This window comes from Cryptotermes secundus, unplaced genomic scaffold (genome assembly GCF_002891405.2).
Source record: "Cryptotermes secundus unplaced genomic scaffold, Csec_1.0 scaffold112, whole genome shotgun sequence".
NCBI lineage: Eukaryota > Metazoa > Arthropoda > Insecta > Blattodea > Kalotermitidae > Cryptotermes > Cryptotermes secundus.
In genome coordinates, this window is record NW_019718271.1 from 856142 (window position 1) to 867737 (window position 11596).

An 11596-nucleotide genomic window follows, 5' to 3' on the forward strand; every position below is an offset into this window, starting at 1 on the left:
ACAATCACCCTCACCTAATATGTGGGGCTGGTACAACAGGCCAGAAATGGCAGCAGTACAAGGGACTTAGTCCTACCCAACTAGCATTAAAAAAACTTGTATTTTGGGGCCTTCATATTGAAAATAGTTCGCCAGGATCGCGTAGTCGGTATAGCGACTGGTTAGAAGCTAGACGACTGAGGGGTCAGAGTTCGAGTCCAGGTAGGGTCAAGAATTTTCACTTCTCCATGTCGTCCAGACCGGCTCTCGGGCCCAGCCTCCTATCCAATGGGTACAGGGATCTTTTCCGAGAGGTAATGCGGCCGAGGCGTAAAGCTGAAGACAGGGACATTACCTTTACCGTATTGAAAATAATTCTGGAATTTATTTTGTCCTCGCCCAGTCAGCATAGCTAAGAGAGTATGGACCGCATGGGTGAGAAATTGAGATACGGTTTCCGGAAGAGGCAACGGATTTCTCTTTTCTCCGTGAAGTCCACACTGACTCTGAGGCCCACCCAGCTTCCTGAGCAATTCACACTGCGCGTAAGTTCCTCGGAGGTAAAGCAGCAGGGGCGTGAAGCTGACCGCTCCCTTCTCTCTAGTACTGAGGTTATGAATGGTGAAGGTATATCACCATCTCCCTTACGACTTCGTGGCGTGATGCTTAATTAATGGAGTCCAGGGATAGCTTCAGTTTCTTATCTTACGCTGTGTAATGGGTCTGTATAAGTTGCAGGGGTCACAGACCTCCGAGAGGGCGACTGCTGTATGAATACGGAACGGTAAGTAGGGAACACATGAGACGAATCTGCCAGGATGTTTTAAATTCTCCGCCTGGATTTTCCTGGAATACTGAAGGACGATACCCCAGACAACTGATATCCGGTGTATCCTTACTTACTTATGCAGCTGAGCCCTTCTTGAGGAGAAACCAAATCTGCAGATACTCAAGAATTTCCCAGCATTTTGTGGAACTCGAAGGTTCATTACCGCGTTCACAAGAGCCCGCCACTGGTCCATATCCTGATCCAGATCAATCCAATCCATACAATACCATTCTATCTCTCTAAGATCCATTTTAATATTGTCCACCCACCTACGCCTTGGTCTTCCCAGTGGTCTCTTTCCTTCTGGTTTTCCCATCAATATTCTATATGCATTCCTCTTCTCCCCCATTCATGCTACATGCCCTGCCCACCTCACCTTCCTTGACTTGATCATTCTAATTATACTTGGAGAAGAGTACAAATTATGAACCTCCTCACTGGGCAGTTTTCTCCCAACTCCTGTCACTTCATCTCTCTTCGGTCCAAATATTCTCCTCAACACCCTCTTCTCAAACACTCTCAGTCTATGTTCCTCCCTTAATGTCAGAGTCCAAGTTTCACACCCATACAGATTCAGTGTCTCCAGAACGCGAAATTCTCCGACGCGGTCACGTTTAATTCCTGATCGTATATTAATTAATTTTGATGATGGCAGCACGTATGACTTCCTGATAACTTTCTTTAGAACAGGGTTACTTTGGATACGTTTAGTAGTACACAAGAAATACTGCGTATTTGATTAAAAAGTAAAGATAAAGTTATCCCTGTAACAGGCCATGTAGGCCCACAAGGTTTTAAGACGTCGAAGCTGCCACATTCTCTAGAAAATCGACACACAGATGGCGGTGGGGTTGTCAGCCTTACGCGCCGGCTGCCCTTTACCCCCCCCCCAAGAAAGATTCCTTGTACAGAGTCTGAGTCGACCCCAGGGCCATAGTGAGGTTGAAATGGTTATGTCAATTGAAAAATTCAGTGACATCAGGATTCGAATCAGCGACCTTCCGGCTTGTAGCATAGTGCCTATATTTTACTTTTCACATATATGGAACGAAACAGACTGAAATATTTGACACAACGCCTGGAATGAAAACCCGCAACAAAGTCATAATTATACCAAATATAATGTGTTACACAATTAAATATCGTCGGAAAACAACAAAAAATGGTTAGGTCTGTTATGAAATTAAAAGGATAAGCACATTTGAGAAATAGTTCATTATTCTGTCAGTTAATTGCTATCATTCCACATGCTTACCAAAAGGGTTCACACAGACCGCCGGTGTGTGTATGTATGCACATAAATTATTTTATTGGCTATGCTACAAGCCGGAATGTCACGGGTTCGAATTCCAATGAGGCCATTGGATTTTTCAACTGACCTAATCTTTCCAATCGCACTATGGCTTTGGGGGTCGACTCAGCCTCTGTAATAGAAATAAGTACCAAGAATATTCCTGGACGTAAAGAGCGGCTGGCGCGTGAGGCTGACCTCACCTCCATCTGTGAGCCGATTGTCTAAAAATATGGGAACATAAACGTCTTACGAAACTATGGGCCTCCATGGGGTGTTATAGGGATACCTTTACTTTATCTTTTACTCCCTAAGTTTGAGGGAAGAAAATGAATTACAAATATTCCTAAACTTATTGGTTATGAAAATATGTCGAGTGTGAGGGTTTGAGAATAGCAGCATTAGTGAGAGTTATTGAACCATCACGCAGTAAATGAAGGAAACTTTTTTAAAAGATTTATAAAGAAAACAGATGAAAAAGCGAGTGGCGCTTTCCCGATTCAAATGTGTTCTAAACGCATCACATGAGTTGTGGACGGTTACGTGGACTGAATAAAATATTAAAACTAAATTCAGGGAGTATTGTGAATAATGACAATAAAAAAAACTCCGTGGCTTGAGCCCGCAAGCGAACTATACCGACCGAGCGACCACCGCTTGTCGGCGAAGTTAATGCTAACTTTAGCGGATAGAGGGTATCACGTGGTCAGCGCAACGGATCCCCACGGTCATTAATCTCGGTTTTCTAGACCGGAGCCGCTATTTCCTTGAAATAGCTCCTAAATTATCCTCACGAGGCTGGGTGGACCACGTTCCAGACTCACTACTTCTCAGAAAATCTGGTAGCGCCGGGAATGGAACCCGGGACCTCTGGATCTGTAGCCAAGACCTCTGACCACTAGATAACAGAGGCGGTCAATGACAACGAATTCGCTCGATAAATCAGTACCTTCTACAACTAACAAAGTGGCGTCCGTGAAGTATTCATGAAAAGAACTACAGTACATGAGAAATATTGTTGTAAAGCAGGAGATGAAAGCATTACCATGGATGTTTTAGATTTCACAATGATAATTTATGTAGCACTGTGGCTAGCCACGTAAAATCTGATTACGTGCTACAGATAAACGTGATTTTAAACTGTGCATGATACATTCATCAGCGCGCTGAGATGTACCAACATCAGGGCGTAAACCCTTGAGGCTATGTTTATAGAGGAACGGAAAGCAGCGTTCATTTCCCCCACCCAATAAAGCGTGGGCTATTTATACTCAAAACAAACTATACGGAACGTTTGTTCTCAAGTTTAATGCAAGTGGTACGGACTATGTGGCAGGGGCGAACCCATGCATGTTGTGTTGCAGTTCTAGTCGCATTTATCCCACAGGTTTGGGGAAGAACCGAACTGGCGCGTAAGGAGCGTAACCTTAAGCTTAATTTGCCTGTTCACGTGTTTCATCTCACAAATTATTGCAAGAATTCGACAAAATTTTGTATTACAATCTACACAATAGTTATAATATTTTAAGTTTTCACAGCGGTGGCTATGAAGAATGCCATCTTCTGGGATGTGACGCCGTGCAGATCTTGTGTGAACCGACGTTTCGGAGGAACCTATCGCCTCCATTTTCAGGGTAGAAAAATCCGTGAGCGAGAAACCAGCGTGAGCATGTGGTTACAGACCTCGCTAGCAGATTTCTCTACCCTGAATATGGAGCCGATACATTCCTCCGAAACGTCGGTTCACACAAGATTACACGGCGCCAAATTCCAAAAGACGGCATTCTTTACCCAATAATTGTTTTTCATATTTAGGTGTGCTTCATACTGGAGAATTTTAACGCCTACTTCATATGAAATTCTGACTGAACTTTTGAAAACTCGAAAATGACTTATTACGAAGATATTACAGGACACGATATAAGGGTGACATTAACATAAATGTTTATTTCCAACACTAGCATAAAGTTTTTTTGAAATTTCAACGTAAAATTTTTAAAACTACACTTCGTAAAGAAAATATCTACACTGCAAACATCGAAAAGCTCTAGAAAAATCGCCACGTTCATACTACGATTAGGAAACTTGGCAGATTCACAACATGCAACAAATGGGACTGCTATAAAGAGAAACTTTTTTTTCGGTAAAGAGGGGAACTGCAATACCAGCTCAAGCATATCTTCTACTTCTTCCATCTTCTCTCCTGTTCGTAACTACTACCAACCCCGTAACATATCTAACGAACGTGCCGCAGAACTACAAAGGATTTTTTTTTTAATTCGCTTAGTGGGGGGGTGGAGTCCAACTGGGTCCACTCAGCACGGCGGCCACTGATTTTCCTATTGTAGCCTGCCACGGGTGATTATGATGGAGAATTTGGTGAAATAAAGATTGGCAGGGGAAACCGAAGTACTCGGAGAAAATCCGCCCCCGCGCCACTTTGTCCACCACAAAGCCCACTTGATCAGAACCGGGATCGAACACGGGCCGCCACGGTGGGGAGTAAGCGACTAACCGCTTGAGCTACAAAGCTTTTAGTCTTTCACGTATTAAGGACTTCTCGATATTATGAATACTTAAAGAAACTCAAGGAGAAATCATCTCTGATACAGTTCAGTGTATCTGTAACACTAACAATCTGATACAATGTATCTCACCTGACGTAATTACACAAACAAAAACAAAACAAACTCCGTGGTTTTAGTCCGCAAGCGAACTATACCGACCTAGCGACCACCGCTTGTCCGCGAAGTTAGTGCCAACTTTAGCGGATAGGGGGTGTCGCATGATCTCCGCAACGGATCCCCACGGCCGTTAATTTCGGTTTTCTATTTCTTTGAAATACTCGTAGGTCCTCAATTATCCTCACGAGGCTGAGTGAACCCCGTTCGAGACCCACTACTTCTCAGAAAATCTGGTAGCGCCGGGAATCGAACCCGGGACCTCTGGATCTGTAGTCACGAACTCTGACCACTACACCAGAGAGGCGGTCTAATCACAACAGAAACGAAATTGAAAATAGAGTCGTCTTCAAGCACGCCTTTCATCTCCTTTTCAAAGAGCAGTTCAAGGGCCGACTGTTTTGATCTGATAACTGTGAGAAGAAATTCACCTGGGGCACATTATAATTCTTACGCTTCCTTCTTTTTGTGATTTTGCCCACTACCCTTATTTTATACGTTAAGGCTTACGGCATCACCCTGTTTGCGTATCTGTTCCTCTTAACCTTTGAATCAAGTGACAGGATTCCTTATACCTAATCTGATGTACAGAAACCTTTAATATTTTATTCCTGAATTCCCTAAAATCAACGATACTAACATAACAACCGTCCTGACGTGTGTAGCGGGAAAGATACTACGCCATTTTGTACATGGGCATCAAATTTGGTACTGTGGAAGACTTTCAAAATGTATCCAGTATATCTTGAGGTAATATTTTCTTTAGAATACCTATAAAACAATAACATGGGACTGGCCGAAAACTTTCATTACTTTTCTTTTTAATGGTGATAACGAATTTATTACAAAATGCATTACAATTTTGTTATGAAGATCCTTCCAGCTGCAGTATGGCACTGGGGCCGACGCATCGCCTAAGAGAACGAGTTCCAGGAATATTCCTGGGGTGGGGGGTAAAGGTCGGCCGGTGCGTAAGGCTGACAACCTTACCGCCATCTGTGAGCCGATTGTTAAGAAAATGTGGGAGCCTCGACGTCTCACAAACCTTATGAGCCTCCATAGCCTGTTACATGGATAGCTTTAGATAGCTTAAATACAGACTTTGTTCGGGACTATTTCATCGGTTACCAATCAGAAACCTGACGATGGTGCAAAATTTTTTGGTCGAAGTCAAGGTCAAGTTTAACGTAGTCGGAATAATATGGATTGGTTTTATTTATTAAGCTGTGTAATTATATTATATTATATAAATATCATATACGTATATTAAATATACAGATAAAAGGATGGATGTTGAGTTTTGAAAGCCAGATGCTATAATCCACTGCTTTAATAATTACATATTGGTAACGTAATGCTGATCTCACCGATGGTGTCTCCACCTTATTGTAGTGGTGCGGTTTCAATGCTCCTGTGAACCTGAGAGCTATGCCGGCGGTAGCGTAGCTACTGGTAGTGTCACCCATGCCGACCTCTATTTTTTTTTTATTGCTAGTGGGGTGGGACTAAGTCCCTTGTACTGCGGCCACTTCTGGCCTATTGTACCAGCCCCAGATGATAGGTGAGGATGATTGTGGAGCAATTGGTGGAATGAAGATTGGCAGGGGTAACCGAAGTACTCGGAGAAAACCTGCCCCAGCGCCACTTTGTCCACCACAAATCCCACTTCACCAGACCCGGGATCGAACCCGGGCCGCCGCGGTGGAAAGCCAGCGAATAACCGCTTGAGCTATGACGCGGCTTTGGACTCTACTTATTCACAGGATCACACAAACATGGAATAAACGCACACAAACATTCTTGCCTCGAGTGGGATTCGAACCACCAACCCCAGTGTTCGAGAGGGCGAAGACGATTTGTGCCTTAGACCGCACGGCCACTGTGATCGGCGTTTGTAATCCATACCAATTCAAAATCAGTTATCACTTTCTAACATCACTGCAGTATCAGTAAACCTACCTACTATGAGGAGATGAGGAAAGCATAACAGCGGAACACCGAAAGCGGCCATGTACTTAGCATTTCTGATGCTGCAGATTCCAGTTTCTAAAGAAATCCAGTTACTTCGATTGAGATTTCTCATGCTCTTCCTCAGTCCATCCCGGAAAATTCTGATACAGGCCTCACATAGGCCACGACCGCTTCCTTTTAATGACCTTCCAAATTCACTTGTTATTATACCATTCTACGTTACATAGGCAGTGACGCTAATAAAGCGTCGTAAAGTAACTCGATAAACAATGCTGAACAAATTTGACGCGGTCTGTTTGACCCTAGACGGCATCCCTTAACCACGTCGCCTGCTCACAGCAATAGCACACGGAAGGGACGATACAGCTGTCACTTTCGAGGAGTCGAATTGGAAAGAAAGAGACCGTCACATACTGTTATTCCAATACATTGTTCTTGGTTTCGGAGCTGTTCAGGAAAACCATGAAACCCACTTGACCGGAAGGAAGATACTATAATTATGCTAGCAGCCTCTCGAAATTAACTAAACTGAAATTAAATAGTAAATTCCTAATTATGTTACAAGACACTTTAACAAAACGTCTAGGTTTTATTTTTTGCGAAGTAAAAGGCGACCACTTTAATTACAACACAAAATAAAAGGACACGATAACCTGTTCTTAGTCTTGATATGATTAATTGCTAGCTTATCTGTAATTACGGTACAACAAGTGCTAATTCTCTCCAAATGAAATTAGAACACATGGTTCACTTCATGTTTATAAGTTTTATTAAAAACCCAGTTCCAATGAATTAATAATGAAGAAAATTAATTAACTACTTACACTGTCTACGAAACCGCTGTCCGTCTATTTAACTTCTACGACTTCGCGCACTTTTCAACAGCCACTCCTATTGCAACCATACAACCATTATCGCGGCTGCTTTGTAGCAGACTAACAGCGAGTTGACGAGTACAAGCCCGCCCAACACAATCTCGATGTTCATTGATAGTGTCACAGGAAGGAGTTACCCAGATAGAATCGATTTCACATTATACATGTGCAGGAAGCGCAAAGGCACAGACGATTTTGGCATTGCTACCATCTATCAGTAGTTCTTGAAAATATTATCAACAAAAAAAAACAGTCGGAATCCTACGATGTACGCTGTGGCCATCTATGAGCAATTGGCGAAAGGGCACACTCGGCGCAAAATCGACTGCAAGTTAACGCGGCGATTTCGAATGACGCAATGTAGTTTGGTGTACAGGTTTTCACACTATACCTACCTTCTGCTCTGAATTGGTGCAATCACGTCCCTTCAGAGAGCTGATACATGCTTACCAAACTAGATGGCATCACATACTGGCGGTATACAGTATTCTTCAGTCATCATCATGAGAATTTCAAATTTCACAGGCGTAATTCAAGTGGAAGGCTCAACCAATAATTCAGTTAATGAAAAGATTTTTTGAGGAGATTTGCAGTGGCGACTCCTGACAGTCTGAACAGGTTGGTAGACAGTCGAAAAAAAATTCCTCTCTACCTCATCCCTACTTGCAAGGAAATAAGTAAATATTTGTGTCATTACATGCTTACATTGTAAGAGTTTGTGCTTTATGGCAGTCAATTTGCCATTAGCACGCCTGTGTGGAAAAATATGCACTCCAATTTGAGGAATCACTTTTGGCATTTATGGATATTACTTGCATTTAACACCTCTAGGTTCCTGGACTCTCTTAGAGAGATAGGATGGGATGATATGGACTACATTGATTTGGCTCAGGATAGGGACCAGTGGAGGGATCTTGTGAACATGGTAATGAACCTCTGGGTTCCATAAAATGCTGGGAAATTCATGAGTACCTGCAGAATTGGTGGCTCCTCAAGAAGGGCCCAGCTTCATAAGTAAGTGAGTTAGGTTCCTGGACTCACATGCAACATTCTTGTTATCTGCTCCTCCTCTTCCTTCTCCTCCAGGAGCTACAGTCCATGATGAACCTTGGCCTCTTCTATGGCTGTTTTCCATTGGTCATGATCCTGTGACTTACGTCTCCAATTATAACATCCACTGTCTTCAAATCTTTGAACGAATCCAACCACCTGATAGCAGGTCAGTCTACTCCTCTGGTACCCTCTGGAAGTACTCCATTCCTATACAGTGACAGCACACTCCAGGTTCCCCTTGATGTCCTTGATGTTGCTAGGTTTTTCAGGAGTGTATGTCTGGCTGAGATTGTGAAAAGCTTCTAAACAATTAAGGCATTTTATGGGATGAGGTTGTCACCCCAAGCCCAACTTCCAACTTGGAGGACCACGGTATCTGTTTTCATCTGGGTCATCACCTTTGACCTGTTCCACATGGGAGACCGTACCAGTAGCTATGCTACTGCCAGTATAGCTCTAAGGATACGGCCACACAAGCCTCACCCCTACGTCAAAGTAGGGATACCGGCAGGGGATCTTCATAATCTTCTGAACATAATTCTGCTTGGGAAGATGGCATTGAAGTTGTTTTTTATAACTATAAAAATATGTCATTCTAACATATTCTGTGATATAAATTAAGGACATTTTATTATATGCAAAGCCAATACTTTCTTGCGATTCATTAGTAAAAATAATAATGTCTTTATCCCCTCTATATCATTAATACATTGTGCCATAATCAGTGATCTCTCACCTTCCTCTACATGGAAGAAAATGAAGTGCTCCAAAAGCATACATGATGGCATTAAGGAGTATAATTCCATCTTCTGCAATCATATTGCTGCATGAATAAGAGAGCCTGAATTCTTTTAACATGTAATTAATGGACTGCTCAATGATTTTATAACAGGACTCATTAGTCATTTTCCCAGTATTTTGGAACTGCCTCTGTGGTCTAGAGGTCAGAGTTCCTGGCTACAGATCCAGAGGTCCCAGGTTCGATTAGATGCGCTACCAGATTTTGTGAGAAGTAGTGGGTCTGGAACGTGGTCCACTCAGCCTCGTGAGAATAAATGAGGAGTTATTTCAATGAAATAGCGGCTCTGGTCTAGAAAACCGAGATTAACGGCTGTGGGGATTCGTTGTGCTGAACACGCAACACCCTCTATCTGCTAAAGTTGGCATTAACTTCACCAACAAGAGGCGGTTGTTCAGTTGGTACAGTTCACTTGTGGACTACAGGACACAGAGTTTCATTTTCTTGTTTTTGTCCAAATCCTTTTTTTATGGGGGAGAAATTTGAGAAAGAAACTGACTCGGACTGAAGCCCTATACATAAAACAGCAAAATTAATAATTTCTCCAAGTTCTTTCCTCTAAAACAAACGATTTTGCATTTACATTTATCCTATATCATTGTTGGTCTCCAATATACAGAGCATGATAATCAGATGAACACACACAAATTACTGGTACATGTACACAGTCTCAACTTCAGATCGGGATGGAACGATAGCCTGACATAACAGTGGGGACGCAAGAAAAGCGGGAGTGCACCCCTGTGAACTGGCTAATGGTTCAATGTACCTTTTGACGTGAGTCTTTTCTATCCATTTCTACACATCACCTTTCTTTCTTCACGAGTTCTGTTTCTGAAGCTCAGGGCACTGCCTGGAAAGGCCTTGCAGTGTGAGGTTTATTCTAAATTCTCATCTGGTGTCAATTCTAAAACACTTTCGGACTTTTTCCTTCCTTCTACCAGGCAGCCAGTCAATCCACTGTCTACCGGGATAAGTCTGACCTGTGTTCCCCACAGGCTTGCAGCTTCCCACCAGGATGGTGCACACCACATAGAACTTTTTGTTTCTAATTTTTCGGTTGCACTAATCCTTTCTTAATGTTCCAGTTCACTGATAAATTCTGCATATTTCGTTATTTGATAATATATCGTAATACTGTTTCAGAACCGCCCACTCTGAGTTATTTGTTCACCATTCTATAGATCCCCCTTACTACCCATCTGATCCATGGTACTTACTTACTCATGGAGCTGGGCCCTCTTTGTGGAGCTGCCAATTCTGCAGCTACTCAAGAACTTTCCAGCATTTGATGGAACCCAAAGGTTCATTACCATGTTCACAAGAGCCCTCCACAGGTCCGTATCCTGAGCCAGATCAATCCAATCCATACCATCCCATCCAATCTCCCTAAGATCCATTTTAATATTGTTCACCCACCTATGCCTTGGTCTGCCCAGGGGCCTCTTTCCTTCTGGCTTTCCCACCAATATCCTATATGCATTACTCTTCTCTCCCATTTGTGCTACATTCCATGCCCACCTCATCTTCCTTGACTTAATCATTACACTTGGATAAGAGTAAAAGTTATGAAGTTCCTCATTATGCAGTTTTCTCCAACTTCGTGTCACTTCACCCCTCTTCGGTCCAAATATTCTCTTCAACACCCTGCTCTCAAACACCCTCAGTCTATGTTCATGTTCTTCCCTTAATGTCAGAGATGAAGTTTCACATCCATACAGAACCACAGGCAAAATCAGAGTTTTGTATATTCTAATCTTTACGTTTTTAGACAGCAGATGAGAAGACCAAAGGTTCTGGACTGAATGGTAGCAAGCATTACCGGAGTCTGATCCATGTTAAGTAAGAGAGATAGTAGTGGTGGCACGCTGCTTGTAGAACCGACATTGAAGTGGCCTGAATATCTGGCTCCATTATAAAGAGACCCTTCATTAAGTAACTTCAACCTATATAAATCCTTGCATTTTATCATAAAGGCATGCATAATATAATTGTTCTAATGTAAACAATATTTCACATTTTTTGTGTGCAAACTGTAAAACAGAAATGTGTGCAAAATATAAGTTCTGGCTCATAAATAAATAACGTTTTACAACAGCTTCACACTTCTTATACAGT

The 11596-nt window shown here is 42.5% G+C and overlaps 1 protein-coding gene across 3 annotated transcripts in view; it reads right to left on the reverse strand.

Annotated features, from left to right (window-relative positions):
• The window catches only part of LOC111871644 (serine/threonine-protein kinase NIM1), a 184542-nt gene extending 176809 nt beyond the window's left edge, over window positions 1-7733 (reverse strand). For all 3 annotated transcript variants that reach the window (XM_023865241.2, XM_023864923.2, XM_023865079.2), the window contains exon 1: window positions 7576-7733. The gene's annotated coding sequence lies outside the window, so the exon portion shown is untranslated. The remainder of the gene's footprint in view (window positions 1-7575) is intronic.
• Window positions 7734-11596: the final 3863 nt, after the last annotated feature.